Source organism: Myotis lucifugus, unplaced genomic scaffold, assembly GCF_000147115.1.
Source record: "Myotis lucifugus unplaced genomic scaffold, Myoluc2.0 scaffold_706, whole genome shotgun sequence".
In the NCBI taxonomy this organism is placed as follows: Eukaryota; Metazoa; Chordata; class Mammalia; order Chiroptera; family Vespertilionidae; genus Myotis; species Myotis lucifugus.
In genome coordinates, this window is record NW_005871754.1 from 79181 (window position 1) to 99812 (window position 20632).

Sequence of the window (20632 nt, forward strand, 5' to 3'; positions counted from 1 at the left end):
GGTTAGTGTGCATCATAGCAACCGGTCATTCCGCCGTTTGGTGGATTTACATATTAGTCTTTTATTATATAGGACTAGAGGCCCAGTGCATGGATTCATGCACCAGTGGGGTCCTTTGGCCTGGTCTGCAGGGATTGGGCCAAAACTGGCTCTCCATCATACCGTGAGGGGTCCCAGATTACAAGAGGGTGCAGGCCAGGCCAAGGGACCCCACCAGTGCACGAATCTGTACACAGGGCCTCTAGAAAATACATATAAAAGCCTAAGTGATGGGCCAACCTGCTGACTGGCCAACCAACCAACCGGCCAACTGGTTGACCGGCCAACCGTCCAGTAGCTATGATGTGCACTGACCACCAGGGGGCAGACGCTCAATGCAGGAGCAGAAACCACAGGTATGGAAACATGGAACAGACTGATGAATATCAGAGGGAAGGGGGCAGGGAAGAGATTAACCAAAGATCTTATATGCATACTAGAGGCCTGGTACATGGATTCGGGTGGGGTCCCTCAGCCTGATCTGCGCCCTCTTGCAATCCGGGACCCTTTGGGGGATGTCAGACTGCTGGTTTCAGCCTGATCCCCGCAAGCCAGACTGAGAGACTCCACTGGTGCATGAATACATGCACTGGGCCTCTAGTTGGTTAATAGAATTATATAGATTTCAGGTGTACATTTCTATACTACATCATCTATATATTATATTGTGTGCTCACCACCCAAATTCAGGTCTCCTTCCATCACCATTTGTCTTCCCTTTACCTTCTTCTACCCGCCCCCCCCCCCTTTCTTCTGCTAATAACCGTACTGTTATCTCTGTCTATGAATTGTGGGTTGGTTTTTTTTTGCTTAATCCCTTCAATTTTTTTCACCCAGCCCCCTAACATGCTTCCCCTCTAACAGCTGTCAGTCTGTTTTCTGTATCTATGAGTGTGCTTGTATTCTGTTCATTACGTCAACATATATGTGAAATAATATGATATTTGTCTTTCTATAACTGGCTTATTTCACTTTGCATAATAATCACAAGTTCCATCCATGCTGTTGCAAAAGGTAATATTTTTTTTTATTTTATATGGCCAAGAAGTTTTCCTTAATATAAATGTTCCATGGCTTCCTTTCTCTTTCTATTGAATTTATTAGAGTGACACTAGTTAATAAAATTATACTGGTTTCAGATGCACAATTCCACAACATCTGTACACTCTATTGTGTGTTCACCAACACAAGTCTCCTTCCATCACAATTTATCACTCTTATATCCTCTTCCATTTCCCCCCATGCAGCCTGCCCCCTAGCAATCACCATACTATTGTCAGTGTATACTAGGTTTTCTTTTTTGCTGAAATAAGCAAATCAGAAAAAAATTTGTACCACAGCATTTTTATCCACTCCATTTTTAATTTTTTAAAGAAACTCCATACTGTTTTTCACAGTGGTTGCACCAATCTGCATTCCCACTAATGGTGTACAAGGGTTCCTTTTCTCCACATCCTTGCCAACACTTCTTTGTTGATTCATTGAGGATAGCCATTCTGGTAGGTGTGAGGTGACATCTCATTATGGTTTTCATTTTCATTTCTCTGATGATTAGTGACATTTAGCGCATTTTCATATTTCTATAAGTTATTTACATGTTCTCTTTTCAGATTGTCTAAGCAGATCATGTTCCCATTTTTTAATTGGATTTTTTTTGTTTTTTGGTGTTGAGTTATATAAGTTCTTTAGACACTTGGGGTATTAACCCCTTATCAATATATCATTGGTGAATATGTTTTCTCATTCAGTGGGTTGTCTTTTCATTTTGCTGATGGTTTCCTTTGCTGTGAAAAAACCTTTTATTAGATATAATCCCATCGTTTATTTCCCCTCTCCCTTGTGGAGACATATCAGAAAATACAGTGCTACAAGAAATCTCTGAGACTTTACTGCCTATGTTTTCTTCTAAAATTTTTATGGTTTGATTTTGAGTCATGTGATACTTATCTTTCTCTGACTGCCTTATTTCTCTTAGCATAAGACTCTCCAGGTCCATCCATGCTGTTGCAAATGGTAAGAGTTCTTTCTTTTTTACAGCTGTGTAGTATTCCATTGTGTAGATGTACCACAGTTTTTTAATCCACTCATCTGCTGATAGGCACTTAAGCTGTTTCAAAATCTTAGCTATATGAGGATATATTGGTAAATGGGGGGAAAGCAATGTGCAAAAGTACACTTATAGCATGCTACTTTCTATGTAAAAATGAAGGAGAAATAAAATATACATGTGTCTTCCCATTTGAGCAAAAAGAAACACAGGCAGAATTAACCAGAAACTAATAAGATTGTTTACCTACAAGAGGTGTTGCAGAAAAGATAGGCGATGAGTAGAATTATTTGTATTGTTTGACCATGTTGTCTTTTCTCACTAAAAATAAATAGGAGAGGTGGTGAACAAAACAAAATGAAACAAAACAAAGAATCCTAACTATATTTCAAATTAACACCATGATTAGACTAAAGGGGAAAATAAAGTAAGTAACCTAAGTAATTCTTGAAGCCAGAATTATGTCTATATATTCTCAAGAACAGGCATATAGATCAATGGATCAGAACAGAGAACTCAGAAATTGAATTGACCCATGCCATTACCCTCAATTAATATTTGACAGAGGAAGCAAGAGCATACAATGGAGTCAAGAGAGTCTCTTCAACAAATGGTGGGGAAACTGGACAGGTACATGCAAAAAAATGAAACTATACCACCAACTTACATCATAGACAAGAATAAACTCAAAATGAATATAAGAATTAAATGTCAGTCGTGAAACCATAAAAAATCTTATAAGAAACTATAGGCAGCAAAATCTCAGACATCTCTCATTGCAATATGTTTACCGATACATCTCCTAGGACAAAGGAAACTAAGAAGCCAACAAACAAATGGGACTACATGAAAATAACAAGCTTCTGCACAGCAAAAGAAACCATCAACTAAATAAAAAGGAAGCCCACTACATGGAAGAACATATTTGCCAATGATCCATCTGATAAGGGATTAATTTCTAAAATATATAAGGAACTCATAAAACTTAACAAAAGGAAGAAAAACAATCCAAAAAATGGGCAAAGGACATAAATGGACATTTCTCCAAAGTGGCCAAGAGACATATGAAAAAATGCTCAAAGTTACTGATCATCAGAGAGATGTGAATCAAAATGACGATGAGGTAATCACCTCACACTTGTCAGAATAACTACCACTAACAAATCAACAAATGACAACTGCTGGTCAGGGTATGGAGAAAGGGGAACCATAGTACAATGCCAGTGGGAATGCAGACTTGTGCAGCCATTATGGAAAACATTATGGAGGTTCCTCAGAAAATTAAATATGGAACTACTATTTGACCCAGTAATCCCACTTCTAGGCATATATCCTAAGAAACATGAAAACACAAATCAGAAAGAATGTATGCACCCTGATGTTGATAGCATTGCAATTTGCAATAGCTAACATCTGGAAACAGCCCAAGTGCCCATCCATAGATGAGTGGATAAAAATGTTGTGGTGCATTTGCAATGGAATACCATGCGGCTGTTAAAAAAAAAAGGAAATCTTACTATTTGCAACAGCATGGATGGACCTGGAGAGTATTATGCTAAGAGAAATAAGCCAGTCAGAGAAAGATAAGTATCACACAAGATCTGACTCATATGTGGAATGTAATGAACAAAATAAACTTATGAACAAAATAAACTTATGAACAAAATAGATCCAGAGCCATAGAAGATGGAACAGACTGACAAATTTTAGAGGACGAGGGGGGGTGGGGTGGGGTAGAGGGGTGGGGGAGGAACTAACAGGGGAACTTCTATGCATATATGCATAGCCCATGGAAACAGATAATAGTGTGGTCAAGGCATGGGAGGGGCAGGTATGGTGTAGAGGGGTCAATGGGGGAAAAAAAAACAAAGGGACATCTGTAATACTTTTAACAATACAGATAAATTAAAAACAAAAACAGAAACAAAGTTTTAAGCTGTCTTAGTGTGTCATTAACAGTGTGGTCTGAACTCAAGATTCTGAAACAACTCACCATGTATCCAAGGATTCCAGAAGTAAGTAAACATTGAAGAAGGGGAGTGACTCCTCAGTCTCTGGGAAAGGAGCTATGTACATAGAAAAGGAGAGACTGGGAAGAACTCCATGATGGCAAACCGGAATCGGAGGTATTGAGTGGAACTCATGGATTTTAAAACATATAAATAGATTGAAATGTATAGGTTATAGAGCAACACCTATATTTTTCCATCCCCCATTCTTCTATCCCTATCTTGACCCACCTCCTATGGGTAAACTTTCCTTTAGTTCCTTAATTTCTAGTTTTTACTTCTTGTGTTTCTTTTATGCATACTTCCCAGTTGGCTTCTCTGCGATCATTTAGAATCCTCATAAGTAATGAACATACCTAGAGCTTCAAAATGAATAACAACTGTAATGGATTATAACTCAGAGAATAAGAATCCATAAGTCCATGATGATATAAATAAATTAATATGAATGAAAAATAAGAGTAAGATCCTTCTCATAGGAGAATACAACTAATAAACATAAAAGAAATGGTAGAATTAGAAAAATCACCATTTGGCCACCACATTTCCAATAATTCTGTCATATAAGAATCATCAATGAATGTTAAATGTAGTCAATGCAATTTTAATAAACATATATGTTTATATTATTTCAGAATATGTATCCAAATGAAACCTATTAATAACCAGGTTAAAATAGTAACTTTAAAAAAATGATAACTTTACAGTAGAGAACCTGGCACACACCACCTTAGCCAACTGATAAGGGTAAAACACTAGTAATTGGAAAAATTAATATAACTTCTATAATATCCTCTGTGGTATATCTGCTGAAAATCTAAGCCTGAAATATACATACATACAAACATGGTACACATAGTAAACTGTTAACCATTGGGGAATCTGCTTGAAGCCTGCCCAAATTCTTGGTATCATTTTTACAACTTTCTATATCTTTAAAATAATTTCAAAATAAAAATTGGAAAAATCCATTCTCCCAGCTGGAACAATGCCCAAGAAGAAAGGTGGCCAAGGCATGACTGGAATTAGGGACACTGTCCCCTAGGACTCCAGTCCCTCTGGCTCTTGGACACTCAGCTCCCCAAAGGGCAGTCAGAAATCAGCCACAGGCTTGGGGACTTGATTGCCGTCTCTCATTAGTAGTTAAGTGTTATCTTTGGACTCATTTCTCTGGAGCTGCTTAAGGAAAAGGAAAGTCTGTAGAAGTGCCAAGGCCACAGATATAGCTTCTGTGTGTCTGGATGTTAGGTCTCCTGAAGAAAAGCTGAGGAGATGGGCAACAGTCTGGAGCAGAAGGTGTCTGAACTCACCAATGACGAGCCCAAGTGAGAGGAGCTGGAAATCTGCCCTTGGTGATGGATCTGCCTGTGTGCTAGTGGGTTCATGTGTGAGACTTGGTGTCCTAGACTGTGTGTGTCAGTCTGTTTGTCTGTCTGAATATACTATGTACGCTTGTGTACGTGCTGTTTGATAGTTGTGTGTGTGCATGTACTATGTATCTGACTCTTTTCCTGAGTCAGACTTAACCTGGGCCCTGTTTTAGTGCATGTAGATCCAGTCACCAGCCTCCTGGCGTGTGACTAGGGACTCCTGATTCATGTCTGTGATAGTAAACACTGGCATCACAGCTGAGCATCGGGAGGGAGACTACTGTCTCTGCTGCTGGACAGGAAGATGCCCTACCTCACCAGGAACCAAGGTCAGGTCAGAGAGGGCTCACACCTCTGCTCAGAAGCGTGTGCTGGTGCACATGCTAGTTGTGTCTGTGGGTGACACACGTGTGTGAGAGCAAAAAGGTATGTGGTTAGGTTTTCTCTGTATGTTACCATGTGTATGTGACCACGTGCATGGGGTGTTGGTGGTAGTTTAATGATGGTGCCTGTGACAGAATATGCTTAACTGCCCCATGCTGACTGCCCTCCCCAGGAAGGGGATGGGACAGAATGGGGGGAAGCATACCTCTCATTAATAGGAGGGTGTGCGATGCTTAATGCAGCGAGTGTGGCTGGGTGGGCACATGTATTGTTGGTGTGTGTTTCCTGTGGTATTTTTGAATTGTTTGTGCTTTTGTGTATTTTTGGTGATGTATGTGTATAGTGCATGAGTTATGTATATGTGGGGATGAAGTCTTTGCCAGATGTGTCATGAGCCAGGTGTGTTGATGTGCATTGAGAGTGTATGTGGGTGAGTGGTCCGTCACTGAGTGGTGTGTATGTCTTGCTTTCTGTGTTTATTATGACTTGTATGTACGTCTGTGCGTGTTTATGAGCTGAGCCCCATACTGGCTATCCTTCCCTTAGGATGGGAACATGATCACAGTTGATTGAAATTCCAAATCGACAGTGTGTGTGTTTGTGTGTGTGTGTGAGTGTGTGTGTGTGTGTGTGTGTGTGTGTGCGTGTGATTTGAATGTGTGTCTGGGGCTTCCAACTTGCCCCCATGACCTCAAATATTTCCTGCAGAGCCCATCTCCTGGGGCCCCATTGGCTGAGCTAAACAAGCTCCAAAGAACCCCGGTGTCTGAAATGGATCTGCTGTGCTTCTCACATACCTGAGTGTGACTGTGCCACTCAGAGGTGGTAACACTTTCACTTAATGTCCAGGCAAAGAAACATTAGGTGTCATGCTGTGTGAAGTCAGAGTGCAGGACTGCCACCCACTGGTGTGGCGAACCTTGAGAAAGTCACTTAACTCACTGGCCTCTGTTTTCAATCTACAAAGTGAAGGAAAGACATGACACTTGCCTCATAAAACACAGGTTCTCAACTAACATGTATTTGTAAGCAAATGATAATGAATGTAAGGGTGTTTTGTTAATTGAAAAAAAGATCATTATAAATGAAGGGAACTCTCTAGGTAGGGATCTAAGAAAATGTGAAGTATTGTCAACCCTAAATTAGGAAAGGGTGTTCCCAATGAAGAGGGAAGGTTCATGGGGAGTGGGTAAGAGCACAGTTTCTCATCATGCAGACATATTAGACTAAACTGCATGAAGTAGTCAATATTTGATCATTTTTCTCCTTTACATTTATTCCTAAAGTGGACATACAATATATTAGGTTCAGGTGTGTACAGCATGGTGATTTACCAATTATATACCCATCACCACAATAAGTCTTGTAACAGTCAAGTCACCATACAAAGTTATTACAATACTACTAAGTCCATTAAAGAATATTTGGTACTTTTTGACCTACAAAAATGGTGTAAAACTTGTATCCCTTATATTTCTATTTCCTAACAGAATTCCTCGTGCAGCTGTGAAGATTTTTAATCTAGGAATGTAAAGCTGATGTTAGATTTACTTAGGAAACTAGAAAAAGCCTTTAACCTCGTGTTCAGCACAGTGTTTATGCCACCAAAATGCTCAGTATTATTATGAAACATAGTTAGTGGACTGTTTTGGAGGTTTCTTGGCAGCTAGTGGTTTCAATGGCCACCCATTTCTAGCTTGTCCCTGTGTTTACAGCTGAGGTTCAATGGGATAATGCTCCACAAACACCCATTCAGCAATTTAAAGCAGGAAGAACTGACAGTTTTCAGGGGCTCGCCTTCTAGTTCTGCCAGGGTGAATTATTATGGTTTCGCTGTGGCTTGGTGTAGAAATTATCCCTCCATGCTCATCAAGACCTAAACTCATAGAAGTGGGGACCTTGCTTCTCTTGTTCACTGGTGCATCTCAGTCCTTAATGGAAGTCCCGACACCGACTCCATGTTCAATAAATCCTGGTGACTGACACAGTGAACACACTCTTGCTTCTTTGTAATGAGGTCTTGTGGACTACATGGGGTTCCAATGTTTTCCTGGAGCCAGACTGGAATAGAGGAAAGATGCATACATCCACAGGTGTGAGAAATTAATATGAAAGTTTTACAAAATGAATGGTTTGCCCAGAAAATGATGGTATGAGATGTGATGGTTCTGATCTTCCTTTCTAGGTTCCTGAGAATCCCAACCCTTCTTCATCCCCAGCAGACAGAAGAGCAGCATGAGGCCTGAGAACCAGAGCAGCGTGTCCCACTTCCTCCTCCTGGGGCTGCCCATCCCGCCAGGGCAGCAGGGCGTGTTCTTCACCCTCTTCCTGGGCATGTACCTGACCACGGTGCTGGGCAACCTGCTCATCATCCTGCTCATCAGGCTGGACTCTCGCCTGCACATGCCCATGTACTTCTTCCTCAGCCACTTGGCCTTCTCTGACATTTCTCTCTCCTCTGTCACTGTCCCTAAGATGCTCATGGACATTCAGACTCAGCAACAATCCATCCCCTATGTGGGGTGCATTTCTCAGTTGTATTTCTTCATACTTTTTGCTAGTGTTGACAATTTTCTTCTGGCTGTGATGGCATATGACAGGTACGTGGCCATCTGTCACCCTCTGCGCTATACCACCATCGTGAGGAATGGGCTGTGCATGTTGCTGGTGGCTGGGTCTTATATGGTTGCCTGTGTCCATGCACTTTTTCATACCCTCCTCTTGGCCCGCCTGTCCTTCAGTGCCCACAATATCATCACCCACTTCTTCTGTGATCTCACTGTGCTGCTGAAGCTGAGCTGCTCAGACATCTCCCTCAATGAGCTGGTCCTATTCACTGAGGGAGGAATGATTTTCTTCCTGCTTTTATGTGTTATTTTAGGCTCATATATCTGTATAGGAACCATCATCCTGAGGGTGCCCTCCACTAAGAGACTCTTTAAAGCCTTTTCTACCTGTGGCTCCCATCTCTCTGTGGTGTTTTTATACTACGGGACACTTGCTGGTGTTTACTTTTTCTCCTCATCATGGGGTTCCAAAGACATAATTGCTTCTGTCATGTATACAGTAGTTACCCCCATGCTGAACCCCTTCATCTACAGCCTGAGGAACAGAGATATCAAACAGTCCTTAGAGATGTGTGTCAATAGGGGTAAGCTCTTTAACTGGTAATCAGTAAGTCCTCTGGTTCCAGGCAGGTGCACAGTGAGCCAGATATTCTATAATTATTATACGGCCGACATCTCCATATAATCTTAGAATATGCATTCTGTTGTTATGTACAAGTGCTGTTAATATTCAACTTCTCAAATTTGCTACTTGGGTTGTTAATAATTCTTTATTCTCTTGTTCATAATCTCTTATAAGACGTATATAAAATTTTTTGTAAAATATGTTACACAATTATAATTGTGAGTTTGTATTTTTATTCTATGTTATTGAGAATTCACTGATTTACCATCATGATCCATTCCTGATGAACTTTTTCTTTGAACTGATTATTGTTTTCTGTCTCACATTGGCTTCAAGCTGATTGTGCTCATCTCTTCCAACTCACATTCAATGACATCATGTTGGTAGATGTCAATCAGCCATGATAAGAATAGTTACACTATCAAAATTAGCATGTGCTACAAAGCAAGACTTTATAAATGCATTTTTAAAATGAATTTAATAGCACACATCCAGCAATGGGTCTTACCTTAACCCTCATCTACTTCTGATATTAGTACAGATATATTATAACTAAATCGATAGATATATATACATATACAGGTACAGATACAGATACAGATAGAGATATAGATACTAGTACAGCAGTGGTAGTAAAGATGCCCCTTACTCGTTGTTAGTATTTACATGGTATTATTCCCATCACTTTAAGGTTTGCTATGTCTTTATATCTGTGAAGTGTCCATCACTAACAGTGTCAAGTTGGATTTGCTCATTTTATGAAACACAACAATTATGATATTTGTGGAGAATTTTATCTATTGATATCCTATATAATAAAACCCTAATATGAAAATCGATCGAACAGCGTAACAACCGGCGGAACGAACGGTCACTATGACACGCACTGACCACCAGAGGCCTGATGCTCAACACAGGAGCTGCCCCCTGGTGGTTAGTGCACTCCAACAGGGCGAGCACTGCTCAGCCAGAAGCCAGGCTCATAGCTGGCGAGTGCAGCAGCAGTGGCAGGAGCCTCTCCAACCTCCACTGCAGGCAGGCAGTAACAAGCAAGGGGACCTGGACTGTGAGAGCCTGGACTGCAAGAGGGATGTCTGACTTCGGGCTTAGTTTTAATCCTTAAGGGGATTGGGACTAAGCCAGTCAGCAGATATCTCCCAAGGGGTCCCGGCCTGTGAGAGGGTGCAGGCAAGGCTGAGGGATCCCCCACGCCTCAGTGCATGACTTTTATGCACCAGGCCTCTAGTTCTAATATAATTAGAACTAGAGGCCTGGTGCACAAAAATTTGTGCACCGGCGGGGGGGGTGTGTCCCTCAGCCCCACTTGTGCCCTCTCACAGTCTGGGACTCCTCAGGAGATAACAACCTCCTGGCTTAGGCCCGCTCCTGGGTGGCAGAGGGCAGGCCCAATCCCTAGGTGCAGCCCCTGGTCGGGTTCAGAGCAGGGCTGATTGGGGAGCTGGGGCGCCACCCCCTGTCATGCACAGAGCAGGGTGGATCGGGAGGTTGCAATGCCACCCCTAGTCACGCTCAGGGTAGGGCCGATTGGGGGGTTGGGGCGCCGCCCCCTGTCACACTCAAGGCAGGGTCGATGGGGAGGTTGCGGCGCCACACCCTGTCATGCACAGAGCAGGGCCGATCAGGGGGTTGGGGCGCTGCCTCCTGTCATGCACAGAGCAGGGCCGATCAGAGGGTTGGAGAGCTCCTCCCTGTCACACACAGAGTAGGGCCGATATGGGAGTTGGGACACCGCCCCCTGTCACACACAGAGCAGGGTGGATCACGGGGTTGGGGCGCCGCCCCCTGTCACCCACAGAGCAGGGCTCATCAGGGGTTTTGAGGAGCTCCCCCCCTGTCATGCGAGAGTAGGGAAAAATATGGAGTTGGGGAACCGGCCCCTGTCGTACTATGAGCAAGTACAATCTGGGGGATGAGGAGATACCCCCTATTGGGCACAAAACAGGCTCGCCTTCACCTGTTGTTGAGAAAATTGGACGGATACGGAGAATGTGGCCCTGCTCCATGTCAACTTCCGAGCTGCAGGGCAATCAGGGGGTTTGGGCGCTGCCCCTGTCACGACGTAAACAGAGAGAAGACCAGGAGGCCTCGCGGCTCCACTGATCCCAGTGCTGAGAGGCCTCGCGGTTCCACTTGACACCGGGGCAGTGAGGCCTCGTCGGTCAGGTGATCCTGGTGCTGGGAGGCATATTACCTTTTACTATATAGGATAGAGGCCTGGTGCATGGGTGGGGGCTGGCTGGTTTGCCCTGAAGGGTGTCCTGGATCAGGGTGGGGGTCCCGCTTGGGTGCCTGGCCAGCCTGGATGAGGGGATGATGGCTGTTTGCAGCTGGTCACACCCCCTTCAGGGTGAGGGTCCCCACTGGGGTGCCTGGCCAGTCTGGGTGAGGGGCTGAGGGCCGTTTTCAGGCTGGCGGGTGACTGAAGCTCCCAACCTCTCCTTTTTTTCTTTTTCTTTCTTATTCTGGGATTTATTTACCTTCTATGGCTGTCACTGGAGCTGAGAGCCAGCTTTAGCTCTGAGGCTCAGCTCCAGCTCTGAGACCTCGGCTGCTGAAAGCAGGTATCTGGGTTTGTTTGGGTTCTATAATTGAAACACTGCTGCAACTCCAGCTCAGCGGGCTGGCTGAAAGCATGGGGTTTGTTTAGCTTCTATAATTGCAACATTGTTTCTTAGAGTGCAAGCTCAGAGCCCAGCAGCGGCAGGCGGGGAACCTTGGCTTCCTCCTTCACTGGAGCAAGCAAGCCTCCTGTTTGCTTCAGCTGCCTGGCTGCCGGCCGCCATCTTGGTTGGCAGTTAATTTGCATATCACCCTGATTAGCCAATGGGAAGCGTGTTGGAGGTATGGTTAATTACCATGTTTGTCTATTATTAGATAGGATATATCTAAATTTATATTTTGCATATTACTGATTTTTATGATACACCTGCTTCACATTTGTCTCTTATCTTCTAACCTTTTGATTAATCAAATATATATTTTTATTCCATTCCCCTTATTTACATATTGATCATATATTATTATTATTATGTTGTTGTTGTTTTTCTAATTCTTTTATGTGCTATACCAGTATATAGAGATTACCTCTTATCTACTCTTTAATTTTTTTTTTTTAATTTTTTTAAAAATATATTTTATTGATTTTTTACAGAGAGGAAGGGAGAGGGATAGAGAGTTTAGAAACATCGATGAGAGAGAAACATCGATCAGCTGCCTCTTGCATACCCCCAACTGGGGATGTGCCCGCAATCAAGGTACATGCCCTTGGCCGGAATCAAACCCGGGACCCTTGAGTCCACAGGCCGATGCTCTATCCACTGAGCCAAACCAGTCAGGGCCTCTTTAATTTTTAATTATAGTTTAATATACAAAACATAAAATTTATCATGGTAGCCATTAGAGGTATACAATTGGGTGGCATTTAGGACACTCAACACTAATATCTCATACTAGGACCAGTAAAGAAAATTCTATAGAAGATCAATTAAATTTAGTATTTTGCAACTGGGAAAAATATAAGAACAGAGATATTTATGAATCAATATGGATAAATAGGATATATTGTTAAATTTTTAAAAACAGTGTGTAAAAGAGCATTTATAGCATGCGATATGTCATGTAAAAGTGAAGGGGGAGTAAAATATTCATATATATTTAAACATAAAGAAACACAGGAAGTAGTTAAGATCTGGAAACAGCCCAAGTGCCCATCAGTAGATGAGGAATAAAAAAAAAACACCATGGTACATTTACACAATGGAACACTACTTGGCTGAAAAAAGGGAAAATCTCCTTTTGAGACAGCATGGATGGACCTGGAAATTATTATGCTAAGTTTAGTCAGAGAAAGAAAAATACCATATGACCTCACTTATGTGTGTATTCTAATGGTCAAAATAATGAAAAAAAACAAACAAAATAGAAACTGAAGCATAGATACATAGAGTAAACTGACAGCAATCAGAGAGGAGGTGTTAAGGAGGGCTGGGCGAAAAAAATGGTGAAGGAATAAAGCAAGAAAAAATATATATCACATATAGACATGGAAGACAGTATGGTGAGTGCCAGAGGAAAAGGGGTTTTTGGGAGGAGGTGGTAGTGAACAAAAAGAGGATCAAAGGAGAGGGAAAGAGAGACAATTTTGGGTGGTGAGTGAACAATGCAGTATGCAGATGTTGTTTTATTTAGCTGTACATTTGACATATGTATGGTTTTAATAAACAATGTCAATAAATGACATTATAATCCAGAGTAGACCGACAGCTGTCAGAGGGGAGGGGTTAGAATTATTTGTGTCCTTTTGACTATGTTGTCTTTTGCCACTAAAAATAAATAGAAGAGGTGGTGAATAAAGCAAAATAGAATAAAACAAGACAAGTGAACCTAACTATAATCCTATTATACACTGTAATTACACCAAAGAAAAAATAAAATAAGTACCCTAAGTAATTCTTGAACCCAGAATTTTGACTATAAACTCTCACAATAAATAAACAAACCTGACAATAAAGTTTTAAGCTGTACTTAGTGTGTCACTGACAGTGGTGTGAGTCAAGATTCTGAAACAACTTGCACGTATCCAAGGACCCAGCAAATAAGTAAAAATTTAGGGAAAGGGAGTCTCTCTCTCTCTCTCTCTCTCTCTCTCTCTCTCTCTCTCTCTCTCTCTCTCTGTCTGTCTAGGGATCTCTGTACATGAAAAAGCAGAGGCTGGAAAGAACTCTATGGTGTCAAACTAGAATTGAAGATATCAATTAGAAATCATGGACTTTAAAATGTATAAATAGATTTCAACTTATAGGTCATATATCAACATCTATGCTGTTTCCATCTCCCATTCTTCTTGTTCCACTCCTGACCCATCCCCTTGTGGCTAAACATAGCTTCTCAGTTTCTAGTTTCTGCTTCTTGTGTTTCTTTTATATATATTTCCCAGTTGGCTTCTCTGAGATCATTTAGAATCTTTGTAGGCAATAAGCACAAATAAAGTTTCAAAATGAATAGTAAATGATTATAACTCAGAGAATAAGGATCTATGAATCCATAATGACATCTTTTATAATAAAAGGGTAATATGTAAATTAAGCCTAACAGCAGAATGACCAATCGCTATGATGAGCAATGACCACCTGGGGTCAGACGCTCAATGCAGGATCTGCCCCCTGGTGGTCAGTGTGCTTCCACAGGGGGAGCTCCACTTAGTCACAAGCTGAGCTGATGGCTTTGAGAGCATCAGTGGTGGCGGGAGCATCTCCTGCCTCCTCAGCAGCACTAAGGATGTCTGACTGCGGCTTAGGCCCACTCCCCTAAGCTGGCAGGTGGACATCCCCCAGGGCTCCCAGGCTGCCAGAGGGCGCAGGCTGGGCTAAGGAACGCCCACCCCCCGAGTTCACGAATGTTTGTAAACCAGGCTTCTAGTAAATGAATAAATAAAAAACTGAGTGTGGAAAAAGAGTAATTTTCTTTTTATAAGAGAGTACAAATAAAAAATCTAGAAGAAATAATCCTATATTAAAAAAGCATAGTATGCAAATTGTCCCCTCGACCAAGTATTTGTCCGGGAGTTTGACCAGGAGGCAGGGCCAGACAGGGGAAGGGAGGGAAGCTTTGGCCAGTGGCAAGGGCAACATGCAATGGGGAAGGGAGGGAGGCCCCAGCTGGTGGCAGTGGCAGCAAGCAACTGGGGAAAAGGAGGGAGTACCAGGCTGGCAGCTGACAGCCACTAGGGACCCTACCAGTGCACCCATTTCATGCACTGGGCCTCTAGTAGAATTATAATATCACAATTTGGCAACAACATTAGCAATAATTTTCTACTATAAGAATCACCAATGGATGTCAAATATAGTGAGTTGAAATTTTAGTAAAGAAAATGTTATGTTTGTATAGTATCAAAATATCTACTCAAATGATGTCTATTAATTACAAAGTTAGAATAGTAACTTTAAAAAAAAGTAACTATCCAGTAGATAACCTGGCAGACACGACATTACCAATTACAGGTTAGGGCAAAAGTATGTTTAGAGAGATGGAGAGTGTGTTTGGTTTTCACTCTGTGTATGTTACCATGAAAATAATACAATAATAATAAATAATAATATGTGAATAAACTCTGTGTTTTGCATACTCACAACTGGAAACCTACTTTTTTTGAACCCTATATGGCATTTTACAATTTTTGTCTATGTTTAAAATCATTTAAAATGTTAAGTTGAAAAATCCTTTGTCCCAGCTGGAATAATGCCAAGAAAGACGTCAGGGCATGACTGGAATCAAGGACACTGTCCCCTAGGACTCTCGTCCCTTGGGCTCTTGGACACACAGCTCCCCAACGGACAGTCAGAAATTAGCCAGAAACTTGTGGACTTGGACTTTGATGCAGTCTCTCATTAATAATTGTAATTATTGAACTCATTTCTCTGGAGCTGGTTAAGGAAAAGGAAAGTGTGTAGAAGTGCCAAGTCTCCAGATATTTCTTCTGTGTGTCTAGATATTAGGTCTCCTGTAGAAAACCTGAGGAGATGGGTGACAGTCTGGAGCAGAAGGTGTCTGAACTCACCAATGAGGAGCACAGGTGAGAGGAGCTGGAAATCTGCACTTGGCGATGGATCTGCCTGTGCTAGTGGGTTCATTTCTGAGGCTCTGAGTCCATGAATTTGGGTGTGTGTCCGCATGTATTGTATATGCTTATGTACCTGGATTTTAATAGCTGCATGTGTAAGTATGTATGTCTGTGTGCGCTATGTATCTGACTCAAAGTCCTATTTTTATGCATGTAGAACAAGTTGTCACTTCTTGGCATGTGATGAGAGACTCCTGATTCATGGCTGTCATCATAAACACTGGCATCACAGCTGAGCATCGGGAGTGAGACTTGTCTCTGCTTCTGGACAGGAAGACGCCGACCTCACCAGGTACCAAGGTCAGGTCAGAGAGGGCTCACACCTCTGCTCAGCAGCATGTACTGGTGCACATGGGAGCTGTGCTGTGGGTGACACACTTGTGTGTGAGAGCTGGAAGGGGTGTTGTTTGATTTTCTCTGTGTGTATGTGACCATGTGTATGTGACCAGGTGACTGGATGTTATTGCTGGTTTAATGACTGCCTGTGACTGAACAGGCTTAACTGCACCAGGTAGACACCTGTCCCTGGAAGGGGATGGTCAGAAGGGTTGAAGCCTGCCTCTCAGTAATAGGAGAGTGTGCACTACTTGTTGTGGTGAGTGTGTGGCTGGGGGTGCATATGTGCTGTGGTGTGTGTTTCTCATGGGATTTTTTACAAAAATATTTTTTTTATTGATTTCAGAGAGGAAGGGAGAGGGAGAGAAACATAGAAACATATGTCTCTATGTTTGATAAGACAGAATCATTGATCAGCTGCCTCTTGCACACTCCCCACTAGGGATTGAACCCAAAGACCAGGCATGAACTCTGATCAGAATCGAACCCTGTCCTCCTGGTTGATAGGTTGACACTCGCCCACTGAGCAGCACCAGCCGGGCTCATGTAAGATGTTCTAATAGTCGTCTTGTGTGCTTTTGGTGATGTGTGTACAGTGCTTGAGGTATATATATGTGGTGAGTTGAATTTTCGTGGGTGATGGTCCATCATTCTGTGTTGTGTATGTCTCACTTAGTGTGTTACTTATGATTTGTATGTGTGTAGACAAGTGTTTTTGAGCTGAACCACATATTGACTATTCTTCCCTGAGGACAGGAACGTGGTCACAGGTGACTGGAATCCTCAGCTCAGCAATGTGTGTGTGTGTGTGTGTGTGTGTGTGTGTGTGTGTGTGTGTGTGTTTATGGGTGTCAGAACACTAGTATGTCCTTACCGGTCCTTTTTCTATGACACCATTAGCTGAGAAAGCCACACTCTAAGCAACTCCCAGTTTCTTGAAACAAATCTGCTCTCCTTTCCATGTACCAGAGTGTGACAGCCCCCCAGATTTTGCAACCTTTTCTTTACATTTTCTCTTTTTTTAATGTTTTTCTCTGAATTTTTGGTCATTTTTTAAATTTTTTTCCTCCTTTTTACTTTTATTAAATGTCCCAGGAAAATAACCTGCAGGCATCAGGCTGTGTGAGGTTATTGGGCAGAATCACCATCAAATAGCGCAGAGACCTTGGGAAAGTTACTTAACTTTTGATCTTACTTTCCCCATCTATAAATGAAAAGAATCACACTTCTATTGTGAAACTTACAGAGGCTCTCAGTAAACAGTTATTTTGCAAAATAAAATTAATATATTTGAGAATTTGTCAATTGGAAGGTATATATATATACATATATATATATATGTATATATATGTGTGTATATATATATATATATGAAATTGTCTAGTGAGAGGTTTCAGAATTTTGGACAACTTTGAGTCCTCACAGTTCTAATAGAATACATTGTGCTGGCCTCCCTAAGTAAGAAAAAGGATGCTTCCCTGTGTAATAGTTAAGAATGTGGGTTCTGATCACAAATAATATATTAGACGGAACCCCATGAAGTAGCTAATACTGGTGATTTTTATTATATAAAAAATGATAATACACATATCAAGTTTTATACATGTTACCTACATTATACATACAGATATACACACATGTGTGTGTCCTTCTATTCCCTACTTCATTGCTGTGTGCCTGGAGAATTTGTATCATTTATGTTTCTATTTCTTAAAAACTAAAAATGGTGAAAGAACACAAATTCTTAGTGCAGCTGTGACAGGTTTTAAAATCTGGGAATGTAAGTTTGACGTGTGGATTTAATTAGGAAATGTAGGTAGGTCCTTAGGCCAATATGCAAATGTTGTACTAAATGTTCAAACATATTATGAAAGATAGTTTGTGCACTTTTTCGGTTTTGGAGCTATTCTGCCATCAAGTGGTTTTAAATGGCCACCATTTGAGAGTGTCCCTGAGTTTATAGTTGTGGGTCAGTGAGACCTGGCAGATTCACAGGAGGAGTGTGAAAATGCTCCAAGAAGCCCAAATCAGCCCTGGATTCTCACATGGTTTTAAGGCACTGACAACTGATACCAGTTTCTGGGGCTCATCTTCTTTTTCTGCCACAGTGAATTATTATGGCTTGGCTCTGGGCTGGTGTAGAAATGATCCCTCCATGCTCATGAAGATCTAATCTCACAGAAGTGGGCTCCTTGCTTTTCTTGTTCACTGCCGCATCTCAGTCCTTAGAAGAGGTCCTGACACAGACTTGATGTTAAAAGTCTGAATAAAATAGAGAACCACTTAGTGCGAATGTGTGACTAAGTCTTATTGACCACTTTAGGGGCTCAGTGTTTTCCTGGAGCCAGACTGGGATAGAGGGAAGATGTATACATCCACAGGTGTGTGGAATTGATATGAAAGTTTTACAAAATGAATGGTTTGCCCAGAAAATTACAGCATGAGATGTGCTGATTCTGATCGTCCTTCTTAGGTTCCTGAAATTCGCACACCTTCTTCCTTTCCAGCAGACAGAAGAGCAGCATGAGGCCTGAGAACCAGAGCAGTTTGTCCCACTTCCTCCTCCTGGGGCTCCCCATCCCGCCAGGGCAGCAGGGCATGTTCTTCACCCTGTTCCTGGGCATGTACCTGACCACGGTGCTGGGCAACCTGCTCATCATCCTGCTCATCAGGCTGGACTCTCACCTGCACACGCCCATGTACTTCTTCCTCAGCCACTTGGCTTTCTCTGACCTTTCTCTTTCCTCGGTTATTGTCCCAAAGATGCTCATGAACATGCAGACTCGGCAACAATCCATCTCCTATGTGGGGTGTATTTCTCAGTTGTATTTCTTCATACATTTTGCCGGTCTTGGTAATTTTCTTCTTGCTGTGATGGCATATGACAGGTATGTGGCCATCTGTCACCCCCTACACTACACCACCATCATGAGGGAGGGGCTGTGTGTGCTGCTGGTGGCTGGCTCCTGGGTTCTCTCCTGTGGCCATGATTTGTTGCACACTCTCCTATTGGTCCGACTGTCCTTTGCTGCCGATAATATCATCTCCCACTTCTTCTGTGACCTCGCTGCTCTCCTGAAGCTGAGCTGCTCAGACATCTCCCTCAATGAGCTGGTCCTATTCACTGAGGGAGGAATGATTTTCTTCCTGCCTTTTGGTGTTATTTTGGGCTCCTATATCCGTATAGGGACCATCATCCTGAGGGCGCCCTCCACTAAAAGACTCTATAAAGCCTTTTCTACCTGTGGCTCCCATCTCTCTGTGGTGTTTTTATACTATGGGACAGCTTCAGGTGTTTATTTTTTCTCCTCCTCATGGGAGTTCCAAAGACATAATTGCTTCAGTCATGTATACAGTAGTTACCCCCATGCTGAACCCCTTCATCTACAGCCTGAGGAACAGAGATATCAAACAGGCCTTAGAGATGTATGTCAATAGGGTTAAGTTCTTTAACTGGAAGTCACAAAATCCACTTGTTGTTGTCAGGAACACAGTGAGATAGATCTAAAATTATTGTATGATCAACATCTCCATATAACTTTAATAGAACATGCATTCTGTTGTCTGGTACAAGTGTTGTTAATATGTCAACTAGGTCATGTTTGCTACCTGGATTGTTTATAATTCATTATTCCTAATTGACGTTTTTCATTTGTTCATCATCTCTTATAAGCCAAATCTTATGCAGAATATTTTGCACATTTATAATTTGTGAATTTGTCTCTTTCTGTTTTGCTATATGTCTTTTTTTGATTACATATTTTTTTATTTTATGTTATACAAGACTCACTTATTTAGCATCATATTCTGCCACTAGTGAACTTTATATATTTATTTATTTACTTATCTATTTATTTATTTTTGAACTAATTGCTTTATGCTGGGTTTAGTTGGCTTCAAGCTGATTGTGCACATCTCTTCCCACTGCACAATCAATTACATCATGTTGACAGACCGCAATCAGCCATGATGAGTAATTACATATGAAAATTGTTATGTGCTACAAAGCAAGACTGTTAAAAATCTAGAGACCTTTAAAAAATACATTTAACAGCATACCATTTCATTTATAATTAGGAAAATTTTTCTAGTAATGGGTCCAACCTTAACACCTTATCTACTTCTCAGATGAGTATAGGTACATATACAGATATACATACAGACACAGATGTAGATACTAGTGTAGTATAGGTAATAAAGAAGCCCACGACCTGGAATCGAACTTACAACCATTAAGTGTGCCGGCTGAAGCTGTAACCACTTAGCAACACCGGCCAGGGATATTCCCCATTCTTTCTGTCTCAGTCCTGACCTACATCCTATGAGTACACATACCCAAAGCTTCAAAATGAGTAACAATGGAAATGGATTATCATTGAGAGAATAAGAACCCTGAGTCCACCATGATATAAATAAATAAATAAATAAATACAAACAAACAAATGACTGGGAAATAGGGTAATTTTTTTTATAGAAAAATACAACTAATAAACAAGAAAGATATGATAGAATTAGAAGAATCACCATTTGGCCTCAACGTTTTCAATAATTTTGTCATATAAGAATTACCAATGGATGTTAACTATAGTGGGTGAAGTTTTAATAAGGAAAA

General features: G+C 41.6%; 1 pseudogene; it reads left to right on the plus strand.

Annotated features, from left to right (window-relative positions):
* The first annotated feature begins 8084 nt into the window (after positions 1-8084).
* LOC102423053 lies at positions 8085-19522 on the plus strand (annotated as a pseudogene).
* The last annotated feature ends 1110 nt before the right edge of the window (positions 19523-20632 follow it).